The sequence below is a fragment of the Oncorhynchus nerka genome, unplaced genomic scaffold, assembly GCF_034236695.1.
Source record: "Oncorhynchus nerka isolate Pitt River unplaced genomic scaffold, Oner_Uvic_2.0 unplaced_scaffold_981, whole genome shotgun sequence".
NCBI classification, from domain to species: domain Eukaryota; kingdom Metazoa; phylum Chordata; class Actinopteri; order Salmoniformes; family Salmonidae; genus Oncorhynchus; species Oncorhynchus nerka.
In genome coordinates, this window is record NW_027040312.1 from 26,714 (window position 1) to 39,368 (window position 12,655).

Sequence of the window (12,655 nt, forward strand, 5' to 3'; positions counted from 1 at the left end):
CTAACAGATCCCAGAGCAGACTAACAGATCCCAGAGCAGACTAACAGATCCCAGAGCAGACTAACAGATCCAGAGCAGCAGACTAACAGATCCCAGAGCAGACTAACAGATCCCAGAGCAGACTAACAGATCCCAGAGCAGACTAACCAGAGCAGACTAACAGATCCTAGAGCAGACTAACAGATCCCAGAGCAGACTAACAGATCCCAGAGCAGACTAACAGATCCCAGAGCAGACTAACAGATCCCAGAGCAGACTAACAGATCCCAGAGCAGACTAACAGATCCCAGAGCAGACTAACAGATCCCAGAGCAGACTAACAGATCCCAGAGCAGACTAACAGATCCCAGAGCAGACTAACAGATCCTAGAGCAGACTAACAGATCCTAGAGCAGACTAACAGATCCCAGAGCAGACTAACAGATCCAGAGCAGACTAACAGATCCCAGAGCAGACTAACAGATCCCAGAGCAGACTAACAGATCCTAGAGCAGACTAACAGATCCCAGAGCAGACTAACAGATCCTAGAGCAGACTAACAGATCCAGAGCAGACTAACCCAGAGCAGACTAACAGATCCCAGAGCAGACTAAAATCCCATTACGGTCCACATGAATACAACTAGAAGATGGTACCTGTAGTGAAACGCTTCCCCTCTCTGCTCTCCTTTAGTTTGCGTTTAGGAGTCCAGGGTTTCTCCTGGCCGCCGCTGAACCTGATGTGGGTACGGCTAGGAGTAGCACTATGGTAGGGTTTAGGGGGATAGTTCTGGTACGGCCTGTAGCTCAGGTTAGAGTCGGTTCTCTGGCGTTTGCCCGGCGGATCGTCTCGGGCGTCACCGTCTGGTGAGACCTGACACGGAAACAGGCCTGCGTCCTTCAACTCTACAGAGAGAGATGGAGGGATGGAGAGAGAGAGATGGAGAGAGAGAGAGCGAGAGATGGAGAGAGAGAGGGATTGAGAGAGAGAGCGAGAGATAGAGAGAGAGAGGGATGGAGAGAGAGACACAGAGGGATGGAGAGAGAGACACAGAGGGATGGAGAGAGAGACAGAGGGATGGAGAGAGAGACAGAGGGATGGAGAGAGAGACAGAGGGATGGAGAGAGAGACACAGAGGGATGGAGAGAGAGACACAGAGGGATGGAGAGAGAGAGGGATGAGAGAGAGAGAGACGGAGGGATGGAGAGAGAGAGAGGGATGGACAGAGAGACACAGAGGGATGGAGAGAGAGACACAGAGGGATGGAGAGAGAGAGAGAGAGAGGACAGAGAGAGAGACACAGAGGGACAGAGAGAGAGAGAGAGAGGGATGAGAGAGAGAGAGAGAGAGAGACGAGAGAGATGGAGAGAGAGAGAGAGAGAGAGAGAGAGAGAGAGAGAGGAGAGAGAGAGACAGAGAGGATGGAGAGAGAGAGAGACAGAGAGAGAGAGAGAGATGAGAGAGAGAGACAGGAGAGAGAGAGAGAGAGAGATGGAGAGAGAGAGAGAGAGAGATGGAGAGAGACAGAGAGAGAGAGAGAGAGAGATGGAGAGAGAGAGAGAGAGAGAGAGAGAGAGACAGAGAGAGAGAGACAGAGAGAGAGAGAGAGAGAGAGAGAGAGAGAGGGAGAGATGGTGATTAATTCACTGTATCTTGTAAATCTTCCCATCACCACATTAGTCAACAATTACCCCTCAATCTGTCAGTCTAGTGTGTAATGAGGTGTCTGTCTGTACTGAGTTTAGTGTGTAATGAGGTGTCTGTACTGAGTTTAGTGTGTAATGAGGTGTCTGTACTGAGTTTAGTGTGTAATGAGGTGTCTGTACTGAGGAGAGTGTGTAATGAGGTGTCTGTACTGAGTTTAGTGTGTAATGAGGTGTCTGTGCTGAGTTTAGTAATGAGGTGTCTGTGCTGAGTTTAGTGTGTAATGAGGTGTCTGTACTGAGTTTAGTGTGTAATGAGGTGTCTGTACTGAGTTTAGTGTGTAATGAGGTGTGTAATGAGGTGTCTGTGCTGAGTTTAGTGTGTAATGAGGTGTGTAATGAGGTGTCTGTACTGAGTTTAGTGTGTAATGAGGTGTCTGTGCTGAGTTTAGTGTGTAATGAGGTGTCTGTGCTGAGTTTAGTGTGTAATGAGGTGTCTGTGCTGAGTTTAGTGTGTAATGAGGTGTCTGTACTGAGTTTAGTGTGTAATGAGGTGTCTGTACTGAGTTTAGTGTGTAATGAGGTGTCTGTCTGTGCTGAGTTTAGTGTGTAATGAGGTGTCTGTACTGAGTTTAGTGTGTAATGAGGTGTCTGTACTGAGTTTAGTGTGTAATGAGGTGTCTGTGCTGAGTTTAGTGTGTAATGAGGTGTCTGTACTGAGTTTAGTGTGTAATGAGGTGTCTGTACTGAGTTTAGTGTGTAATGAGGTGTCTGTGCTGAGTTTAGTGTGTAATGAGGTGTCTGTGCTGAGTTTAGTGTGTAATGAGGTGTCTGTGCTGAGTTTAGTGTGTAATGAGGTGTCTGTACTGAGTTTAGTGTGTAATGAGGTGTCTGTACTGAGTTTAGTGTGTAATGAGGTGTCTGTACTGAGTTTAGTGTGTAATGAGGTGTCTGTACTGAGTTTAGTGTGTAATGAGGTGTCTGTACTGAGTTTAGTGTGTAATGAGGTGTCTGTCTGTACTGAGTTTAGTGTGTAATGAGGTGTCTGTGCTGAGTTTAGTGTGTAATGAGGTGTCTGTGCTGAGTTTAGTGTGTAATGAGGTGTCTGTACTGAGTTTAGTGTGTAATGAGGTGTCTGTACTGAGTTTAGTGTGTAATGAGGTGTCTGTGCTGAGTTTAGTGTGTAATGAGGTGTCTGTCTGTACTGAGTTTAGTGTGTAATGAGGTGTCTGTACTGAGTTTAGTGTGTAATGAGGTGTCTGTCTGAGTTTAGTGTGTAATGAGGTGTCTGTCTGTGCTGAGTTTAGTGTGTAATGAGGTGTCTGTGCTGAGTTTAGTGTGTAATGAGGTGTCTGTACTGAGTTTAGTGTGTAATGAGGTGTGTAATGAGGTGTCTGTACTGAGTTTAGTGTGTAATGAGGTGTCTGTACTGAGTTTAGTGTGTAATGAGGTGTCTGTGTACTGAGTTTAGTGTGTAATGAGGTGTCTGTGCTGAGTTTAGTGTGTAATGAGGTGTCTGTACTGAGTTTAGTGTGTAATGAGGTGTCTGTACTGAGTTTAGTGTGTAATGAGGTGTCTGTACTGAGTTTAGTGTGTAATGAGGTGTCTGTACTGAGTTTAGTGTGTAATGAGGTGTCTGTGCTGAGTTTAGTGTGTAATGAGGTGTCTGTACTGAGTTTAGTGTGTAATGAGGTGTCTGTACTGAGTTTAGTGTGTAATGAGGTGTCTGTACTGAGTTTAGTGTGTAATGAGGTGTCTGTCTGTGCTGAGTTTAGTGTGTAATGAGGTGTCTGTACTGAGTTTAGTGTGTAATGAGGTGTCTGTACTGAGTTTAGTGTGTAATGAGGTGTCTGTACTGAGTTTAGTGTGTATGAGGTGTCTGTACTGAGTGTGTAATGAGGTGTCTGTACTGAGTTTAGTGTGTAATGAGGTGTCTGTACTGAGTTTAGTGTGTAATGAGGTGTCTGTACTGAGTTTAGTGTGTAATGAGGTGTCTGTACTGAGTTTAGTGTGTAATGAGGTGTCTGTGCTGAGTTTAGTGTGTAATGAGGTGTCTGTACTGAGTTTAGTGTGTAATGAGGTGTCTGTACTGAGTTTAGTGTGTAATGAGGTGTCTGTACTGAGTTTAGTGTGTAATGAGGTGTCTGTACTGAGTTTAGTGTGTAATGAGGTGTCTGTCTGTACTGAGTTTAGTGTGTAATGAGGTGTCTGTACTGAGTTTAGTGTGTAATGAGGTGTCTGTCTGTACTGAGTTTAGTGTGTAATGAGGTGTCTGTACTGAGTTTAGTGTGTAATGAGGTGTGTAATGAGGTGTCTGTACTGAGTTTAGTGTGTAATGAGGTGTCTGTGCTGAGTTTAGTGTGTAATGAGGTGTCTGTACTGAGTTTAGTGTGTAATGAGGTGTCTGTACTGAGTTTAGTGTGTAATGAGGTGTCTGTGCTGAGTTTAGTGTGTAATGAGGTGTCTGTACTGAGTTTAGTGTGTAATGAGGTGTCTGTATGAGTTTAGTGTGTAATGAGGTGTCTGTGCTGAGTTTAGTGTGTAATGAGGTGTCTGTACTGAGTTTAGTGTGTAATGAGGTGTCTGTACTGAGTTTAGTGTGTAATGAGGTGTCTGTCTGTACTGAGTTTAGTGTGTAATGAGGTGTCTGTACTGAGTTTAGTGTGTAATGAGGTGTGTCTGTACTGAGTTTAGTGTGTAATGAGGTGTCTGTACTGAGTTTAGTTAATGAGTGTCTGTACTCTGACTGAGTTTAGTGTGTAATGAGGTGTCTGTCTGTACTGAGTTTAGTGTGTAATGAGGTGTCTGCGCTGAGTTTAGTGTGTAATGAGGTGTCTGTACTGAGTTTAGTGTGTAATGAGGTGTCTGTACTGAGTTTAGTGTGTAATGAGGTGTCTGTCTGTACTGAGTTTAGTGTGTAATGAGGTGTCTGTACTGAGTTTAGTGTGTAATGAGGTGTCTGTACTGAGTTTAGTGTGTAATGAGGTGTCTGTAATGAGTTTAGTGTGTAATGAGGTGTCTGTACTGAGTTTAGTGTGTAATGAGGTGTCTGTACTGAGTTTAGTGTGTAATGAGGTGGTGTCTGTACTGAGTTTAGTGTGTAATGAGGTGTGTAATGAGGTGTCTGTACTGAGTTTAGTGTGTAATGAGGTGTCTGTACTGAGTTTAGTGTGTAATGAGGTGTCTGTGCTGAGTTTAGTGTGTAATGAGGTGTCTGTACTGAGTTTAGTGTGTAATGAGGTGTCTGTACTGAGTTTAGTGTGTAATGAGGTGTCTGTACTGAGTTTAGTGTGTAATGAGGTGTCTGTACTGAGTTTAGTGTGTAATGAGGTGTCTGTACTGAGTTTAGTGTGTAATGAGGGTGTGAGGTGTCTGTACTGAGTTTAGTGTGTAATGAGGTGTCTGTACTGAGTTTAGTGTGTAATGAGGTGTCTGTACTGAGTTTAGTGTGTAATGAGGTGTCTGTCTGTACTGAGTTTAGTGTGTAATGAGGTGTCTGTGCTGAGTTTAGTGTGTAATGAGGTGTCTGTACTGAGTTTAGTGTGTAATGAGGTGTCTGTACTGAGTTTAGTGTGTAATGAGGTGTCTGTACTGAGTTTAGTGTGTAATGAGGTGTCTGTACTGAGTTTAGTGTGTAATGAGGTGTCTGTACTGAGTTTAGTGTGTAATGAGGTGTCTGTCTGTGCTGAGTTTAGTGTGTAATGAGGTGTCTGTACTGAGTTTAGTGTGTAATGAGGTGTCTGTACTGAGTTTAGTGTGTAATGAGGTGTCTGTACTGAGTTTAGTGTGTAATGAGGTGTCTGTCTGTACTGAGTTTAGTGTGTAATGAGGTGTCTGTACTGAGTTTAGTTTGAGTGTGTAATGAGGTGTCTGTACTGAGTTTAGTGTGTAATGAGGTGTCTGTACTGAGTTTAGTGTGTAATGAGGTGTCTGAGTTTAGTGTGTAATGAGGTGTGTCTGTACTGAGTTTAGTTTAATGAGGTGTCTGTAATGAGTTTAGTGTGTAATGAGGTGTCTGTCTGTACTGAGTTTAGTGTGTAATGAGGTGTCTGTACTGAGTTTAGTGTGTAATGAGGTGTCTGTACTGAGTTTAGTGTGTAATGAGGTGTCTGTACTGAGTTTAGTGTGTAATGAGGTGTCTGTACTGAGTTTAGTGTGTAATGAGGTGTCTGTACTGAGTTTAGTGTGTAATGAGGTGTGTAATGAGGTGTCTGTACTGAGTTTAGTGTGTAATGAGGTGTCTGTGCTGAGTTTAGTGTGTAATGAGGTGTCTGTGCTGAGTTTAGTGTGTAATGAGGTGTCTGTACTGAGTTTAGTTTAGTGTGTAATGAGTTTAGTGTGTAATGAGGTGTCTGTACTGAGTTTAGTGTGTAATGAGGTGTCTGTACTGAGTTTAGTGTGTAATGAGGTGTCTGTGCTGAGTTTAGTGTGTAATGAGGTGTCTGTACTGAGTTTAGTTTGAGTTTAGTGTGTAATGAGGTGTCTGTACTGAGTTTAGTGTGTAATGAGGTGTCTGTACTGAGTTTAGTGTGTAATGAGTTTAGTGTGGTGTCTGTGCTGAGTTTAGTGTGTAATGAGGTGTCTGTACTGAGTTTAGTGTGTAATGAGGTGTCTGTACTGAGTTTAGTGTGTAATGAGGTGTCTGTACTGAGTTTAGTGTGTAATGAGGTGTCTGTACTGAGTTTAGTGTGTAATGAGGTGTCTGTACTGAGTTTAGTGTGTAATGAGGTGTCTAATGAGGTGTCTGTACTGAGTTTAGTGTGTAATGAGGTGTCTGTACTGAGTTTAGTGTGTAATGAGGTGTCTGTGCTGAGTTTAGTGTGTAATGAGGTGTCTGTACTGAGTTTAGTGTGTAATGAGGTGTCTGTACTGAGTTTAGTGTGTAATGAGGTGTCTGTACTGAGTTTAGTGTGTAATGAGGTGTCTGTACTGAGTTTAGTGTGTAATGAGGTGTCTGTACTGAGTTTAGTGTGTAATGAGGTGTCTGTCTGTACTGAGTTTAGTGTGTAATGAGGTGTCTGTACTGAGTTTAGTGTGTAATGAGGTGTCTGTACTGAGTTTAGTGTGTAATGAGGTGTCTGTACTGAGTTTAGTGTGTAATGAGGTGTCTGTCTGTACTGAGTTTAGTGTGTAATGAGGTGTCTGTACTGAGTTTAGTGTGTATGAGGTGTCTGTGCTGAGTGTGTAATGAGGTGTCTGTACTGAGTTTAGTGTGTAATGAGGTGTCTGTGCTGAGTTTAGTGTGTAATGAGGTGTCTGTACTGAGTTTAGTGTGTAATGAGGTGTCTGTACTGAGTTTAGTGTGTGTGTGTTTAATGAGGTGTCTGTACTGAGTTTAGTGTGTAATGAGGTGTCTGTACTGAGTTTAGTGTGTAATGAGGTGTCTGTACTGAGTTTAGTGTGTAATGAGGTGTGTAATGAGGTGTCTGTACTGAGTTTAGTGTGTAATGAGGTGTCTGTGCTGAGTTTAGTGTGTAATGAGGTGTCTGTACTGAGTTTAGTGTGTAATGAGGTGTCTGTACTGAGTTTAGTGTGTAATGAGGTGTCTGTACTGAGTTTAGTGTGTAATGAGGTGTCTGTCTGTACTGAGTTTAGTGTGTAATGAGGTGTCTGTCTGTACTGAGTTTAGTGTGTAATGAGGTGTCTGTACTGAGTTTAGTGTGTAATGAGGTGTCTGTACTGAGTTTAGTGTGTAATGAGGTGTCTGTCTGTACTGAGTTTAGTGTGTAATGAGGTGTCTGTACTGAGTTTAGTGTGTAATGAGGTGTCTGTGCTGAGTTTAGTGTGTAATGAGGTGTCTGTACTGAGTTTAGTGTGTAATGAGGTGTCTGTGCTGAGTTTAGTGTGTAATGAGGTGTCTGTACTGAGTTTAGTGTGTAATGAGGTGTCTGTACTGAGTTTAGTGTGTAATGAGGTGTCTGTACTGAGTTTAGTGTGTAATGAGGTGTCTGTACTGAGTTTAGTGTGTAATGAGGTGTCTGTACTGAGTTTAGTGTGTAATGAGGTGTCTGTACTGAGTTTAGTGTGTAATGAGGTGTGTAATGAGGTGTCTGTACTGAGTTTAGTGTGTAATGAGGTGTCTGTACTGAGTTTAGTGTGTAATGAGGTGTCTGTACTGAGTTTAGTGTGTAATGAGTTTGAGTGTGTAATGAGGGTGTCTGTACTGAGTTTAGTGTGTAATGAGGTGTCTGTACTGAGTTTAGTGTGTAATGAGGTGTCTGTCTGTACTGAGTTTAGTGTGTAATGAGGTGTCTGTACTGAGTTTAGTGTGTAATGAGGTGTGTAATGAGGTGTCTGCACTGAGTTTAGTGTGTAATGAGGTGTCTGTGCTGAGTTTAGTGTGTAATGAGGTGTCTGTGCTGAGTTTAGTGTGTAATGAGGTGTCTGTACTGAGTTTAGTGTGTAATGAGGTGTGTAATGAGGTGTCTGTACTGAGTTTAGTGTGTAATGAGGTGTGTAATGAGGTGTCTGTACTGAGTTTAGTGTGTAATGAGGTGTCTGTGCTGAGTTTAGTGTGTAATGAGGTGTGTAATGAGGTGTCTGTACTGAGTTTAGTGTGTAATGAGGTGTCTGTGCTGAGTTTAGTGTGTAATGAGGTGTCTGTACTGAGTTTAGTGTGTAATGAGGTGTCTGCACTGAGTTTAGTGTGTAATGAGGTGTCTGTGCTGAGTTTAGTGTGTAATGAGGTGTGTAATGAGGTGTCTGCACTGAGTTTAGTGTGTAATGAGGTGTCTGTGCTGAGTTTAGTGTGTAATGAGGTGTCTGTACTGAGTTTAGTGTGTAATGAGGTGTCTGTCTGTACTGAGTTTAGTGTGTAATGAGGTGTCTGTGCTGAGTTTAGTGTGTAATGAGGTGTCTGTACTGAGTTTAGTGTGTAATGAGGTGTCTGTACTGAGTTTAGTGTGTAATGAGGTGTCTGTCTGAGTTTAGTGTGTAATGAGGTGTGTAATGAGGTGTCTGTACTGAGTTTAGTGTGTAATGAGGTGTCTGTGCTGAGTTTAGTGTGTAATGAGGTGTCTGTGCTGAGTTTAGTGTGTAATGAGGTGTCTGTGCTGAGTTTAGTGTGTAATGAGGTGTCTGTGCTGAGTTTAGTGTGTAATGAGGTGTCTGTGCTGAGTTTAGTGTGTAATGAGGTGTCTGTACTGAGTTTAGTGTGTAATGAGGTGTCTGTACTGAGTTTAGTGTGTAATGAGGTGTGTAATGAGGTGTCTGTACTGAGTTTAGTGTGTAATGAGGTGTCTGTACTGAGTTTAGTGTGTAATGAGGTGTCTGTCTGTACTGAGTTTAGTGTGTAATGAGGTGTCTGTACTGAGTTTAGTGTGTAATGAGGTGTGTAATGAGGTGTCTGCACTGAGTTTAGTGTGTAATGAGGTGTCTGTGCTGAGTTTAGTGTGTAATGAGGTGTCTGTGCTGAGTTTAGTGTGTAATGAGGTGTCTGTACTGAGTTTAGTGTGTAATGAGGTGTGTAATGAGGTGTCTGTACTGAGTTTAGTGTGTAATGAGGTGTGTAATGAGGTGTCTGCACTGAGTTTAGTGTGTAATGAGGTGTCTGTGCTGAGTTTAGTGTGTAATGAGGTGTGTAATGAGGTGTCTGCACTGAGTTTAGTGTGTAATGAGGTGTCTGTACTGAGTTTAGTGTGTAATGAGGTGTCTGTGCTGAGTTTGTGCTGTGTGTAATGAGGTGTCTACCAATGAGTTTCTGTAACTGAGGTGTCTGTACTGAGGTGTGTAATGAGGTGTCTGTACTGAGTTTAGTGTGTAATGAGGTGTCTGTACTGAGTTTAGTGTGTAATGAGGTGTCTGTAATGAGTTTGTCTGTGAGTTTAGGTGTCTGTACTGAGTTTAGTGTGTAATGAGGTGTCTGTGCTGAGTTTAGTGTGTAATGAGGTGTCTGTAATGAGTTTGTCTGTACTGAGTTTAGTGTGCTGAGTTTAGTGTGTAATGAGGTGTCTGTACTGAGTTTAGTGTGTAATGAGGTGTCTGTACTGAGTTTAGTGTGTAATGAGGTGTCTGTGCTGAGTTTAGTGTGTAATGAGGTGTCTGTGCTGAGTTTAGTGTGTAATGAGGTGTCTGTACTGAGTTTAGTGTGTAATGAGGTGTCTGTACTGAGTTTAGTGTGTAATGAGGTGTCTGTGTACTGAGTTTAGTGTGTAATGATGAGGTGTCTGTACTGAGTTTAGTGTGTAATGAGGTGTCTGTACTGAGTTTAGTGTGTAATGAGGTGTCTGTACTGAGTTTAGTGTGTAATGAGGTGTCTGTACTGAGTTTAGTGTGTAATGAGGTGTCTGTGTACTGAGTTTAGTGTGTGTAATGAGGTGTCTGTACTGAGTTTAGTGTGTAATGAGGTGTCTGTACTGAGTTTAGTGTGTAATGAGGTGTCTGCGCTGAGTTTAGTGTGTAATGAGGTCTGTCTGTACTGAGTTTAGTGTGTAATGAGGTGTCTGTGCTGAGTTTAGTGTGTAATGAGGTGTCTGTGCTGAGTTTAGTGTGTGTGTAATGAGGTGTCTGTACTGAGTTTAATGTGTGTAATGAGGTGTCTGTACTGAGTTTAGTGTGTAATGAATGTGTCTGTGCTGAGTTTAGTGTGTAATGAGGTGTCTGTGCTGAGTTTAGTGTGTAATGAGGTGTCTGTGCTGAGTTTAGTGTGTAATGAGGTGTCTGTACTGAGTTTAGAGTTTGAGGTGTGTAATGAGGTGTCTGTACTGAGTTTAGTGTGTAATGAGGTGTCTGTCTGTACTGAGTTTAGTGTGTAATGAGGTGTCTGTACTGAGTTTAGTGTGTAATGAGGTGTCTGTACTGAGTTTAGTGTGTAATGAGGTGTGTAATGAGGTGTCTGCACTGAGTTTAGTGTGTAATGAGGTGTCTGTGCTGAGTTTAGTGTGTAATGAGGTGTCTGTGCTGAGTTTAGTGTGTAATGAGGTGTCTGTACTGAGTTTAGTGTGTAATGAGGTGTCTGTACTGAGTTTAGTGTGTAATGAGGTGTCTGTCTGTACTGAGTTTAGTGTGTAATGAGGTGTCTGTACTGAGTTTAGTGTGTAATGAGGTGTCTGTGCTGAGTTTAGTGTGTAATGAGGGTGTCTGTACTGAGTTTAGTGTGTAATGAGGTGTCTGTACTGAGTTTGTGTAATGAGGTGTCTGTACTGAGTTTAGTGTGTAATGAGGTGTCTGTACTGAGTTTAGTGTGTAATGAGGTGTCTGTACTGAGTTTAGTGTGTAATGAGGTGTCTGTACTGAGTTTGAGTGTTAGGTGTGTAATGAGGTGTCTGTACTGAGTTTAGTGTGTAATGAGGTGTCTGGACTGAGTTTAGTGTGTAATGAGGTGTCTGTACTGTTTACTGAGTTTAGTGTGTAATGAGGTGTCTGTACTGAGTTTAGTGTGTAATGAGGTGTCTGTACTGAGTTTAGTGTGTAATGAGGTGTCTGTACTGAGTTTAGTGTGTAATGAGGTGTCTGTACTGAGTTTAGTGTGTAATGAGGTGTCTGTGCTGAGTTTAGTGTGTAATGAGGTGTCTGTACTGAGTTTAGTGTGTAATGAGGTGTGTAATGAGGTGTCTGTACTGAGTTTAGTGTGTAATGAGGTGTGTAATGAGGTGTCTGCACTGAGTTTAGTGTGTAATGAGGTGTCTGTGCTGAGTTTAGTGTGTAATGAGGTGTGTAATGAGGTGTCTGCACTGAGTTTAGTGTGTAATGAGGTGTCTGTGCTGAGTTTAGTGTGTAATGAGGTGTCTGTACTGAGTTTAGTGTGTAATGAGGTGTGTAATGAGGTGTCTGCACTGAGTTTAGTGTGTAATGAGGTGTCTGTACTGAGTTTAGTGTGTAATGAGGTGTCTGTACTGAGTTTAGTGTGTAATGAGGTGTCTGTGCTGAGTTTAGTGTGTAATGAGGTGTCTGTACTGAGTTTAGTGTGTAATGAGTGTGTCTGTACTGAGTTTAGTGTGTAATGAGGTGTCTGTACTGAGTTTAGTGTAATGAGGTGTCTGTGCTGAGTTTAGTGTGTAATGAGGTGTCTGTACTGAGTTTAGTGTGTAATGAGGTGTCTGTCTGTACTGAGTTTAGTGTGTAATGAGGTGTCTGTACTGAGTTTAGTGTGTAATGAGGTGTCTGTGCTGAGTTTAGTGTGTAATGAGGTGTCTGTACTGAGTTTAGTGTGTAATGAGGTGTCTGTGCTGAGTTTAGTGTGTAATGAGGTGTCTGTACTGAGTTTAGTGTGTAATGAGGTGTCTGTACTGAGTTTAGTGTGTAATGAGGTGTCTGACTGAGTTTAGTGTGTAATGAGGTGTCTGTACTGAGTTTAGTGTGTAATGAGGTGTCTGTACTGAGTTTGGGTGTGTAATGAGGTGTCTGTACTGAGTTTAGTGTGTAATGAGGTGTCTGTACTGAGTTTAGTGTGTAATGAGGTGTCTGACTGAGTTTAGTGTGTAATGAGGTGTGATGAGGTGTCTGTACTGAGTTTAGTGTGTAATGAGGTGTCTGTGCTGAGTTTAGTGTGTAATGAGGTGTCTGACTGAGTTTAGTGTGTAATGAGGTGTCTGTACTGAGTTTAGTTGTAATGAGGTGTGTAATGAGGTGTCTGCACTGAGTTTAGTGTGTAATGAGGTGTCTGTACTGAGTTTAGTGTGTAATGAGGTGTCTGTGCTGAGTTTAGTGTGTAATGAGGTGTCTGTACTGAGTTTAGTGTGTAATGAGGTGTGTAATGAGGTGTCTGTACTGAGTTTAGTGTGTAATGAGGTGTGTAATGAGGTGTCTGCACTGAGTTTAGTGTGTAATGAGGTGTCTGTGCTGAGTTTAGTGTGTAATGAGTGTAATCAGTGTCTGCACTGAGTTTAGTGTGTAATGAGGTGTCTGTGCTGAGTTTAGTGTGTAATGAGGTGTCTGTACTGAGTTTGTGAGTTGAGGTGTGTAATGAGGTGTCTGTGCTGAGTTTAGTGTGTAATGAGGTGTGTAATGAGGTGTCTGCACTGAGTTTAGTGTGTAATGAGGTGTCTGTACTGAGTGTTTAGGTGTGTAATGAGGTGTCTGTACTGAGTTTAGTG

At 42.4% G+C, this 12,655-nt stretch overlaps 1 protein-coding gene across 1 annotated transcript in view; it reads right to left on the minus strand.

Annotated features, from left to right (window-relative positions):
* Nucleotides 1-631: 631 nt before the first annotated feature.
* The window catches only part of LOC135570326 (zinc finger CCHC domain-containing protein 7-like), a 126,244-nt gene continuing 114,220 nt past the window's right edge, over nucleotides 632-12,655 (minus strand). The window contains exon 8 of the mRNA XM_065016449.1: nucleotides 632-886. The gene's annotated coding sequence lies outside the window, so the exon portion shown is untranslated. The remainder of the gene's footprint in view (nucleotides 887-12,655) is intronic.